The 13,093-nt window shown below is 38.5% G+C and overlaps 1 protein-coding gene across 10 annotated transcripts in view; it reads left to right on the top strand.

The window, feature by feature from the left end:
* DENND1A (DENN domain containing 1A) overlaps positions 1-13,093 on the top strand; it is a 540,810-nt gene that overhangs the window by 99,275 nt on the left and 428,442 nt on the right. The gene's annotated exons all lie outside the window — the stretch shown is intronic.

Genomic DNA, 13,093 nt, shown 5'->3' with positions numbered 1-13,093 from the left:
AATTATCTTTTTAAAGTTTAAAAGATGAATTTCTCTCATTTTCCTACCGGAAAGCTTATGTGCAGAAAAATATATGGGCTGTTTTTTCCCCCAAGTTAAATCAAACATGGAGGCAAATGCAGGAACCTTCACTGCTGGTGAAGCTGATGATGACTTTCTGAAGTCCAAATAACCCATTTCTGAAATCCTAATATTATGCCTTTTAAGCTCAGACTATATCCTGTTGATTCAGAATTAATAGGGTCCTCATTTGATCATTATAGGAAATTTCACATTCCCTCGCCGACCCTCAAGGATTTTAGAGAAGAAAACTGGCTGACAAAACATGTTACATTCTAATTTTTTTCCAGCTGATCATTTTTGTTTTTATGTTTAGAAAAAGTTTATTTAAGCACACAGGCAGGAAAGTAAAAAACTATAAGTTAAAAACTTGATTAATTATAACAAAGTTAAACCATCCGTGTTACTCCCACCCAGGTAAAGAAAGAGAACATTTACCAGCATCTTGCAAGCCATCCGTATGTGTCCTTCCAATCGTCACCCCTTCCATTTTCCCTAAAGAGAACCATTATCTTAACTTCTAATAACATTGATCATTTTTGCCTGTTTTTGAACATATATAAGTGAAATCATATAAATAGAGTCATGAGTGTATTTATTTCTTCACTTGACTTCTTTTGCTCACCATTACATTTATGAGATTATCCTTGTGTGGTACTATAGTTTGCTCATTTCTTTCCTTGCTATACAGTATTCCATTATATGAATATACCATAATTGATCCATTCTATTGTCTATAGACATTAACACTTCCCCCTTGTTTTTGGCTATTTCAAATAATGAAGCATATGTCATCATTTTTTTCTTTAAAAATTAATTAATTTATTTATTATTTATTTTTGGTTGTGTTGGGTCTTCCTTGTTGCACGCGGGCATTCTCTAGTTGCGGCGAGCGGGGGCTGCTCTTTGTTGCAGTGTACGGGCTTCTCACTGCGGTGGCTTCTCGTTGAGGAGCACAGGCTCTCGGTGCGCAGGCTTCAGTAGTTGTGGTGCAGGGGCTTAGTTGGTCTGTGGCATGTGGGATCTTCCCCGACCAGGGCTCGAACCCGTGTCCCCTGCCTTGGCAGGCGGATTCTTAACCACTGTGCCACGAGGGAAGACCCATATGTCATCATTTTGAATATATTCGGTGCTTACGTACTCACATTTCTGTTCTTTTAATATACTTAGGAGTGAAATTGCTAGGTCATAGAGTGTGTGCATATTTAACTTTAGCATAAAATGCCAAGCAGTTTTCCCAAAGTGGTTAAACCAATTTGCTTCTCATCTAACTATGTGTGGGAGTTTCTGTTGCTCCACATCTTCACCAGCACTTAATATCAAAAGTCTTTTCGGGCTTCCCTAGTGGCGCAGTGGTTGAGAGTCCCGCCTGCTGATGCAGGGGACGCGGGTTCGTGCCCCGGTCCGGGAAGATCCCACGTGCCGCGGAGCGGCTGGGCCCGTGAGCCATGGCCTCTGAGCCTGCGTGTCCGGAGCCCGTGCTCCGCAATGGGAGAGGCCACAACAGTGAGAGGCCCGCGTACCACACACACACACACACACACACAAAAAAGTCTTTTCAATTTTAGCCATTCTGGGTGGTTGTATAGTGTATTTCATTATAGTTTGCATTTTCCTGATTAGTAATGAAGTTTGCATTTTCCTGATTAGTAATGAAGTTGTCCATCTTTTAATATATTTATTGGTTATCTGGCTATTTTTTTTTCTTTTAGGAGTTTTTTGTATATTCTGTTTATAAGTCCTTTGATGGTTGTATTTGTTACAGTTATCTTCTATTCTGTGGCTTATCTTTCCACTCTTTTTTAAAAAATTGAGGTAATATTGGTTTATAACATTAAGTTTCATGTGTATAACATTATATTTCTACTTCTTTATACCCTAGAGTGTGCTCATCATCAAAAATTTGGTTTCCATTCATCACTACAGTTGATCCCCTTTACCCATTTCATACCCCCCCCACCTTTCCCCTCTGGTAACCACTACTCTGTTCTTTGTATCTACGTGTTTTTGTTTGGTTTGGTTTGGTTTGTTCATTAACTTTGTTTCTTTGTTTTTAATATTCTACATATGAGAGAGATCATATGGTTTTTGTCTTTCTCCACCTGACTTATTTCACTTAGCTTAATACCCTCAAGGTCCATCCATATTGTCAAAAACATCAAGATTTCATCTTTTTTTATTTTTATGACCGAATAGTATTCTCTCGTATACATCTACCACATCTTTTTTTATCTATCCATCCATTGATGGACACGTAGGTTGTTTCCATATGTTGGCTATTATAAATAATGCTGCAATGAAAATAGGGGTGCATATATCTTTTTGAATTAGTGTATTTGTATTCTTTGGATAAATACCCAGAAGTGGAATTTCTGGACTGTATGGTACTTCTATTCTTAATTTTTTGAGGAATCTCCATACTAGTTTCTATGGGTGGCTGCACCAATTCACATTCCTGTCAACAGTGCATGAGGGGAGACTTCCGGGAAGATGGCGGAAGAGTAAGACGCGGAGATCACCTTCCTCCCCACAGATACACCAGAAATACATCTACGCGTGGAACAACTCCTACGGAGCACCTACTGAACGCTGGCAGAAGACCTCAGACCTCCCAAAAGGCAAGGAACCCCCCACGTACCTGGTTAGGGCAAAAGAAAAAAATAAACAGAGACAAAAGGATAGGGATGGGTCCTGCACCAGCGGGAGGGAGCTGTGAAGGAGGAAAAGTGTCCACACACTAGGAAGCCCCTTCGCGGGCGGAGACTGCGGGTGGCGGAGTGGGGGAGCTTCGGATCCGCGGAGGAGAGCACAGCAACAGGGGTGCGGAGGGCAAAGCGGAGAGATTCCAGCGCAGAGGATCGGGGCCGACCGGCACTCACCAGCCCAGAGGCTTGTTTGCTCGCCCGCCGGGGCGGGCGGGGCTGGGAGCTGAGGCTCCGGCTTCGGTCGTCGGAGCGCCAGGAGAGGACTGGGGTTGGCAGCGTGAACACAGCCTGCAGGGCGTTAGTGCACCGCGGCTAGCCGGGAGGGAGTCCGGGGGAAAAGTCTGGACCTGCCGAAGAGGCAAGAGACTTTTTCTTCCCTCTTTGTTTCCTGGTGCGCGAGGAGAGGGGATTAAGAACGCTGCTTAAAGGAGCTCCAGAGACGGGCGCGAGCCGCGGCTAACATCGCGGACCCCAGAGACAGACATGAGACGCTAAGGCTGCTGCTGCCGCCACCAAGAAGCCTGTGTGCGAACACAGGTCACTATCCACACCCCACTTCCGGGGAGCCTGTGCAGCCCGCCACTGCCAGGGTCCCGGGATCCAGGGACAACTCCCCCGGGAGAACGCACGGCGCGCCAAAGGCTGGCAACCTTATGCCGGCCTCTGCCGCCTCAGGCCTGCCCCGCACGAACAGACGCCCTCCAGCGACCTACACACACAGGCGGGGCCAAATCCAAAGCTGAGCCCCTGGGAGCTGTGAGAACAAAGAAGAGAAAGGGAAATCTCTCCCAGCAGCCTCAGTAGCAGCGGATTAAAGCTCCACAATCAACTTGATGTACCCTGCATCTGTGGAATACCTGAATAGACAACGAATCATCCCAAATTAAGGAGCCGTGTGGATGAAAGGCTCTTGGTGCTGCAGCCAGGAGTTAGAGCTGTGCCTCTGAGGTGGGAGAGCCAACTTCAGGACACTGGTCCACAAGAGGCCTCCCAGCTGCACATAATATCAAACGGCGAAAATCTCCCAGAGATCTCCATCTCAACACCAGCACCCAGCTTCACTCAACGACCAGCAAGCTACAGTGCTGGACATCCTATGCCAAACAACTAGCAAGACAGGAACACAACCCCACCCATTAGCAGAGAGGCTGCCCAAAATCATAGTAAGTCTACAGACACCCCAAAACACACCACCAGACGTGGACCTGCCCACCAGAAAGACAAGATACAGCCTCATCCACCAGAACACAGGCACTAGTCCCCTCCACCAGGAAGCCTACACAACCCACTGAACCAACCTTAGCCACTGGGGACAGACACAAAAACCAACAGGAACTACGAACCTGCAGCCTGCAAAAAGGAGACCCCAAACACAGTAAGATAAGCAAAATGGAAAGACAGAAAAACACACAGCAGATGAAGGAGCAAGATAAAAACCCACCAGACCTAACAAATGAAGAGGAAATAGGCAGTCTACCCGAAAAAGAATTCAGAATAATGATAGTAAAGATGATCCAAAATCTTGGAAATAGAATAGACAAAATGCAAGAAACAGTTAACAAGGACCTAGAAGAGCTAAAGATGAAACAAACAATGATGAACAACACAATAAATGAAATGAAAAGTACTCTAGATGGGATCAATAGCAGAATAACTGAGGCAGAAGAACGGATAAGTGACCTGGAAGATAAAATAGTGGAAATAACTACTGCAGAGCAGAATAAAGAAAAAAGAATGAAAAGAACTGAGGACAGTCTCAGAGACCTGTGGGACAACATTAAACGCACCAACATTCGAATTATAGGGGTTCCAGAAGAAGAAGAGAAAAAGAAAGGGACAGAGAAAATATTTGAAGAGATTATAGTTGAAAACTTCCTTAATATGGGAAAGGAAATAGTTAATCAAGTCCAGGAAGCACAGAGAGTCCCATACAGGATAAATCCAAGGAGAAATATGCCAAGACACATGTTAATCAAACTGTCAAAAATGAAATACAAAGAAAGCATATTAAAAGCAGCAAGGGAAAAACAACAATTAACACACAAGGGAATCCCCATCAGGTTAACAGCTGATCTTTCAGAGGAAACTCTGCAAGCCAGAAGGGAGTGGCAGGACATATTGAAAGTGTTGAAGGAGAAAAACCTGCAACCAAGATTACTCTACCCAGCAAGGATCTCATTCAGATTTGATGGAGAAATTAAAACCTTTACAGACAAGCAAAAGCTGAGAGAGTTCAGCACCACCAAACCAGCTCTACAACAACTGCTAAAGGAACTTCTCTAGGCAAGAAACACAAAAGAAGGAAAAGACCTACAATAACGAACCCAAAACAATTAAGAAAATGGGAATGGGAACACACATATTGATAATTACCTTAAATGTAAATGGACTAAATGCTCCCACCAAAAGACACAGATTGGCTGAATGGATACAAAAACAAGACGCATGTTTTTGCTGTCTACAAGAGACCCACTTCAGACCTAGAGACACATACAGAGTGAAGGTAAGGGAATGAAAAAGGTATTTCATGCAAATGGAAACCAAAAGAAAGCTGGAATAGCAATTCTCATATCAGACAAAATAGACTTTAAAATAAAGATTATTAGAAGAGACAAAGAAGGACACTACATAATGATCAAGGGTTCGATCCAGGAAGAAGACATAACAATTGTAAATATTTATGCACCCAACATAGTAGCACCTCAATACATAAGGCAAATACTAACAGCCATAAAAGGGGAAATCGACAGTAACACATTCATAATAGGGGACTTTAACACCCCAATGGACAAATCATCCAAAATGAAAATAAATAAGGAAACACAACCTTTAAATGATACATTAAACAAGATGGACTTAATTGATATTTATAGGACACTCCATCCAAAAACAACAGAATACACATTTTTCTCAAGTGCTCATGGAACATTCTCCAGGATAGAGCATATCTTGGGTCACAAATCAAGCCTTGGTAAATTTAAGAAAATTGAAATTGTATCAAGTATCTTTTCTGACCACAACGCTATGAGACTAGATATCAATTACAGGAAAAGATCTGTAAAAAATACAAACACATGGAGTCTAAACAATACACTACTTAATAGCGAAGTGATCACTGAAGAAATCAAAGAGGAAATCAAAAAATACCTAGAAACAAATGACAATGGAGACACAACGACTCAAAATCTATGGGATGCAGCAAAAGCAGTTCTAAGAGGGAAGTTTATAGCAATACAATCCTACCTTAAGAAACAGGAAACATCTCGAATAAACAACCTAACCTTGCACCTAAAGCAATTAGAGAAAGAAGAACAAAAAAACCCCAAAGTTAGCAGAAGGAAAGAAATCATAAAAATCAGATCAGAAATAAATGAAAAAGAAATGAAGGAAATGATAGCAAAGATCAATAAAACTAAAAGCTGGTTCTTTGAAAGGATAAACAAAATTGATAAACCATTAGCCAGACTCATCAAGAAAAAAAGAGAGAAGACTCAAATCAATAGAATTAGAAATGAAAAAGGAGAAGTAACAACTGACACTGCAGAAATACAAAAGATCATGAGAGATTACTACACGCAACTCTATGCCAATAAAATGGACAACCTGGAAGAAATGGACAAATTCTTAGAAATGCACAACCTGCCAAGACTGAATCAGGAAGAAATAGAAAATATGAACAGACCAATCACAAGCACTGAAATTGAAACTGTGATTAAAAATCTTCCAACAAGCAAAAGCCCAGGACCAGATGGCTTCACAGGCGAATTCTATCAAACATTTAGAGGAGAGCTATCACCTATCCTTCTCAAACTCTTCCAAAATATAGCAGAGGGAGGAACACTCCCCAACTCATTCTACGAGGCCACCATCACCCTGATACCAAAACCAGACAAGGATGTCACAAAGAAAGAAAACTACAGGCCAATATCACTGATGAACATAGATGCAAAAATCCTCAACAAAATACTAGCAAACAGAATCCAACAGCACATTAAACGGATCATACACCATGATCAAGTGGGGTTTATTCCAGGAATGCAAGGATTCTTCAATATACGCAAATCAATCAACGTGATACACCATGTTAACAAATTGAAGGAGAAAAACTATATGATCATTTCAATAGATGCAGAGAAAGCTTTTGACAAAATTCAACACCCATTTATGATAAAAACCCCGCAGAAAGTAGGCATAGAGGGAACTTTTCTCAACATAATAAAGGCCATATATGACAAACCCACAGCCAACATCGTCCTCAATGGTGAAAAAGAAAGCATTTCCACTAAGATCAGGAACAAGACAAGGTTGCCCACTCTCACCACTCTTATTCAACATAGTTTTGGAAGTTTTAGCCACAGCAATCAGAGAAGAAAAGGAAATAAAAGGAATCCAAATCGGAAAAGAAGAAGTAAAGCTGTCACTCTTTGCAGATGACATGATACTATACATAGAGAATCCTAAAGATGCTACCAGAAAACTACTAGAGCTAATCAATGAATTTGGTAAAGTAGCAGGATACAAAATTAATGCACAGAAATCTCTGGCATTCCTATACACTAAGGATGAAAAATCTGAAAGTGAAATTAAGAAAACAGTCCCGTTTACCATTGCAACAAAAAGAATAAAATATCTAGGAATAAACCTACCTAAGGAGACAAAAGACCTGTATGCAGAAAACTATAAGACACTGATGAAAGAAATTAAAGATGATACAAATAGATGGAGAGATATACCATGTTCTTGGATTGGAAGAATCAACATTGTGAAAATGACTCTACTACCCAAAGCAATCTACAGATTCAATGCAATCCCTATCAAACTACCACTGGCATTTTTCACGAACTAGAACAAAAAATTTCACAATTTGTATGGAAACACAAAAGACCCCCAATAGCCAAAGCAATCTTGAGAACGAAAAACGGAGCTGGAGGAATCAGACTTCCTGACTTCAGACTATACTACAAAGCTACAGTAATCAAGACAGTATGGTACTGGCACAAAAACAGAAATATAGATCAATGGAACAGGATAGAAAGCCCAGAGATAAACCCACGCACATATGGTCACCTTTTCTTTGATAAAGGAGGCAGGAATGTACAGTGGAGAAAGGACAGCCTATTCAATAAGTGGTGCTGGGAAAACTGGACAGCTACATTTAAAAGTATGAGATTAGATCACTCCCTAACACCATACACAAAAATAAGCTCAAAATGGATTAAAGACCTAAATGTAAGGCCAGAAACTATCAAACTCTTAGAGGAAAACATAGGCAGGACACTCTATGACATAAATCACAGCAAGGTCCTTTTTGACCCACATCCTAGAGGAATGGAAATAAAAACAAAAATAAACAAATGGGACCTAATGAAACTTAAAAGCTTTTGCGCAGAAAAGGAAACCATAAAGAAGACCAAAAGACAACCCTCAGAATGGGAGAAAATATTTGCAGATGAAGCAACTGACAAAGGATTAATCTCTAGAATTTATAAGCAGCTCATGCAGCTTAATAACAAAAAAAAACACAACCCAATCCAAAAATGGGCAGAAGACCTAAATAGACATTTCTCCAAAGAAGATATACAGACTGCCAATAAACACATGAAAGAATGCTCAACATCACTAATCATTAGAGAAATGCAAATCAAAACTACAATGAGATATCATCTCACACCAGTCAGAATGGCCATCATCAAAAAATCTAGAAACAATAAATGCTGGAGAGGGTGTGGAGAAAAGGGAACCCTCTTACACTGTTGGTGGGAATGTAAATTGATACAGCCACTGTGGAGAACAGTATGGAGGTTCCTTAAAAAACTACAAATAGAACTACCATATGACCCAGCAATCCCACTACTGGGCATATACCCTGAGAAAACCATAATTCAAAAAGAGTCATGTACCAAAATGTTCATTGCAGCTCTATTTACAATAGCCCAGAGGTGGAAACAACCTAAGTGTCCATCATCGGATGAATGGATAAAGAAGATGTGGCACATATATACAATGGAATATTACTGAGCCATAAAAAGAAGCGAAATTGAGCTATTTGTAATGAGGTGGATAGACCTAGAGTCTGTCATACAGAGTGAAGTAAGTCAGAAAGAGAGAGACAAATACCATATGCTAACACATATATATGGAATTTAAGAAAAAAAATATGTCATGAAAAACCTAGGGGTGAAACAGGAATAAAGACACAGAGTTACTAGAGAATGGACTTGAGGCTATGGGGATGGGGAAGGGTAAACTGTGACAAAGCGAGAGAGAGGCATGGACATATATACACTACCAAACGTAAGGTAGATAGCTAGTGGAAAGCAGCTGCATAGCACAGGGAGATCAGCTCGGTGCTTTGTGACTGCCTGGAGGGGTGGGATAGGGAGGGTGGGAGGGAGGGAGACACAAGCGGGAAGAGATATGGGAACATATGTATATATATAACTGATTCATTTTGTTGTGAAGCTGAAACTAACATACAATTGTAAAGCAATTATACTCCAATAAATATGTAAAAAAAAAAAAAGTGCATGAGGGTTCTCTTTTCTCCATATCCTTGCCTACACTTGTTATTTCTTGCCTTTCTGATAATAGGCATTGTAGCAGGTGTGAGGCAATTGTGATTGTGATTTGCATTTTTCTAATAATTAGTGCTCTTGAACATCTTTTCATGTGCCTGTTGGCCATCTGTATGTCTTCTTTGAGAAAATGTCTATTCAGTTTCTCTGCCCATTTTTTAAATTGGGGTTTTTGTTTTGTTTTTGAGTTGTATGAGTTCTTTATATATTTTGTATATTACCCCTTTATCAGATATATCATTTGCAAATATCTTCTCCCATTTGGTAGGTTGTCTTTTCACTTTGTTGATGGTTTCCCTTGCTGTACAGAAGCTTTTTAGTTTGATGTAGTCCCATTTGTTTATTTTTGCTTTTGTTTCACTTGCCTGAGGAGACATATCTAGAAATATATTGATAAAACTGATATCAGTGAGCATATTGTCTATGTTTTCTTCTAGGGGTTTTATAGTTTCAGGTCTTACATTCAAGTGTCTAATCTATTTTGAATTGATTTTTGTGTATAGTGTGAGATAGTGGTCTAGTTTCATTTTTTTGCATGTGGCTGTCCAGTTTTCCCAACACCATTTATTGAAGAGATTATCCTTTCTTCATTGTATGTTTTTTGCTCCTTTTTTGTAAATTAATTGTCCATATGTGTATGGGTTTATTTCTGGGCTCTCAGTTCTGCTCATTGATCTATGTATCTGTTTTTCTGCCATTACCATGCTGTTTTGATTACTGTGGTTTTGTAATACAGTTTGAAATCAGGGAGTGTGATACCTCCAGCTTTGTTCTTTTTTCTCAGTATTGCTTTGGCTCTTTGAGGTCTTTTGTGTTTTCATCTAAATTTTAGAATTTTTTTTTCTATTTCTGTGAAAAATGTCCTTGGGATTTTGATAGGAATTGCATTGAATCTGTAGATTGCTTTAGGTAATATGGACATTTTAACAATGTTAATTCTTACAGTCCATGAGCATGGAATACCTTTCTGGTTGTGTGTGTCATCTTCAATTTCCTTCAATAATGTCTTACAGTTTTCAGTGTATTGGTCTTTCATCTCTTTGGTTAAATTTATTTCCTGGGTATTTTATTCTCTTGATATGAGTATAAGGGGAATTGTTTTCTTAATTCTCTCTCTGCTAGCTCATTGTTGACATATAGAAATGCAAATATGGATTTTTGTATGTTGATTTTGTACCCTGCAACTTTACTGTATTCAGTTATTCTAATATTTTTGGTGGAATCTTCAGGGTTTTCTATATATAAAATTATGTCATCTGCAGATAGGACAGTTTTACTTCTTCGTTTACAATTTGCCTTTTATTTCTTCTTGCCTAACTGCTCTGGCTAGGACTTCCAGTGTTATGTTGAATAAGAATGGAAAGAGTGGGCTGTCTTTCTACTCTTGATGGGGTCTTTTGCTGAGTAGAAATTTTTACTTTTCATGTAGTCCAGTTTATTAATATTTTCTTTATGATTTGTGCTTTTTGTGTCCTATTTTAAAACTCTTTCCCTATTCCAAGATTTAAAAGATTTTCTTCTATATTTATACTAGAAGTTTTAACATTCAATTTTATCTTTCATATATAGTCTGTAATGCACCTGGAATTGATTTTTTTGTTGGGGGGGAGGGGAGTATGGTATGAGGTGTAGGGCAGCTGTTCTACTGCCTATGCCACCTTTCCCTCCCCCCCGTCTCCCCTACTTTTCATTAATCAAAAGTCCATATATGGATGAGTCTCTTCCTGATGTAGTCATCTTTGCTCGTATGAATATCAACTGAATGAGTACTGAAGTTTTAAAATAAGTTGTGTTATCTAGTAGAGTAAGTTCTTCCATTCTGTTATTGTTAAACATTTTTCTTGGTTATTGTTTGTCTTTGTAGTTTCATATAAGTTTTGAATTGGCTTGTTAATTTCCCTAAAACACCCTGCTAGAATTTTGATTAGGATTTTATTGAATTGGTAAATTTGGAGCAGGTTGATTATTTACATATTTAGTTTTCACATGGAGAATATGTAATAAACATGACATATTTCTCCATTTAAGTCTTTTGTAATTTCTCTCAATTGTTACAGCTATCTGCATAGGGGTCTTGTTCATCTTTCATTAGACCTGTTCCTGGGTATTTGGTATTCTCTGCTATTCTAAATGGTGTCTTTTAATTAGAATTTTTGACTTTATGGGTTCTATTACAATTCTCTTACAACTCTTCACCTCTGCTGCTGTAAAAGGGAAGCAACCATAGACAATATGTAAACAAAGGACAGGGCTGTGTTCCAATAAAACTTTATTTACAACAACAGATGGTGGGCTGGATTTGATTCTGAAGCTATAATTTGCCTATCCTGCCTTACATCATTGATTTCCAGGCTTTCTTGCTTTCTGGTAAATCTTTTAAAAAATAAAGGCTACATTTTCCCCTATAATCATGATTTTGGTTGTATCACACAAGATTTAATAATGTTTTAATTTTAAAATTCAGTATATCTTCTAATTTTTATTTTGACTTTAACCCACATGTTATTTAGAAGTGTATTGTTCAATTTCCAACCATCTAGAGATTTTTCTAATTATTATTTATTTTTTAGCTTGATTTCAATTTGGTCAGAGTACATAGTCTGTTGGGGGTTGGCAAACTATGGCCCAGGGGGTCAGACATCTGTTTTTATAAGTGACATTTTATTGGAATACAGCCATACTCATTTGTTTATGTATTATCTATGACTGCTTTCTTGCTACAACAGCAGAATGGATAGTTATGACATAGGCCATTTAGTCCATGAGCCTAAAATAATTAACTGTGTGGCCCTTTAAGAAAAATGTTACTGATCCCCTGTTCTTTATGATTTTAATCATGTGAAATTTGTTGCGACCTGGTTTATGGCCCAGAATTTGGTCAGTTTTTGTAAATGTTCCATGTGTCCTTTAAAATATATGTATTGTGCAGTTGTGGTTGCAGTGTTTTATCTATGTCAACTAGGTCAAGATCTTTTCAATTCATCTGTGCCCTTACTAATTTTTTGTTGTCTTGTTCTTTTAGTTGAAGGAGAAATGTAAATGTATATTAACCATAATCATGAAATGATATTTTGTTATTTCATTTATCCTCGTAGTTCTATCAACTTTTGCTTTATACATTTTAGGAGGTGTTATTAGGGGTGCATACTAATTGAGAATTATTTCTTCCTTGTAAATTGAACTTTTCATCGTTATGAAAGGACCATTTTCATATCTAGTAATGATTTTTGTCTTAAAGTTTACATCATCTGATATTTTAAAAATTGAGATTTAATTCACATACCATGAAATTCACCATTTTAAAGTGTACTATTCAGTGATTTTTTGGGGGGGGGAGTGTATTCACAAGGTTGTGCAATCATCCCCACTATCTAATTCTAGAACATTTTTATCACCCTTAAAAAGGAACCTCATGCCCATTAGCAGTCACTCCCCATTCACCTTTCTCCCCATCCCCTGGCAACCATTAATCTACTTTTGTCTCTATGGATTTGCCTATTCTGAACATTTCATATAAATGGAATTATACAGGATATGGCTTTTTGTGCCTGGCTTCTTTTACTTAGCATAATGTTTTCAAGTTTCATCAATATTATAGAATGTATCACCACCACATTCCTTTTTAATGGTTGAAATAATATTCCATGTGGCCCATCCCAATCTTAACTCTCTCCTCCCTTAAAATAACCACTATCCTAACTTTATAGTAATCACTTTCTTGTGTTTCTTTATAATTTTATCACTCAGGTGTGC

Source organism: Tursiops truncatus, chromosome 6 (genome assembly GCF_011762595.2).
Source record: "Tursiops truncatus isolate mTurTru1 chromosome 6, mTurTru1.mat.Y, whole genome shotgun sequence".
NCBI classification, from domain to species: Eukaryota; Metazoa; Chordata; class Mammalia; order Artiodactyla; family Delphinidae; genus Tursiops; species Tursiops truncatus.
Note: the sequence above shows the minus strand (reverse complement) of the source record. Positions and strands in the feature narration are given on the sequence as shown.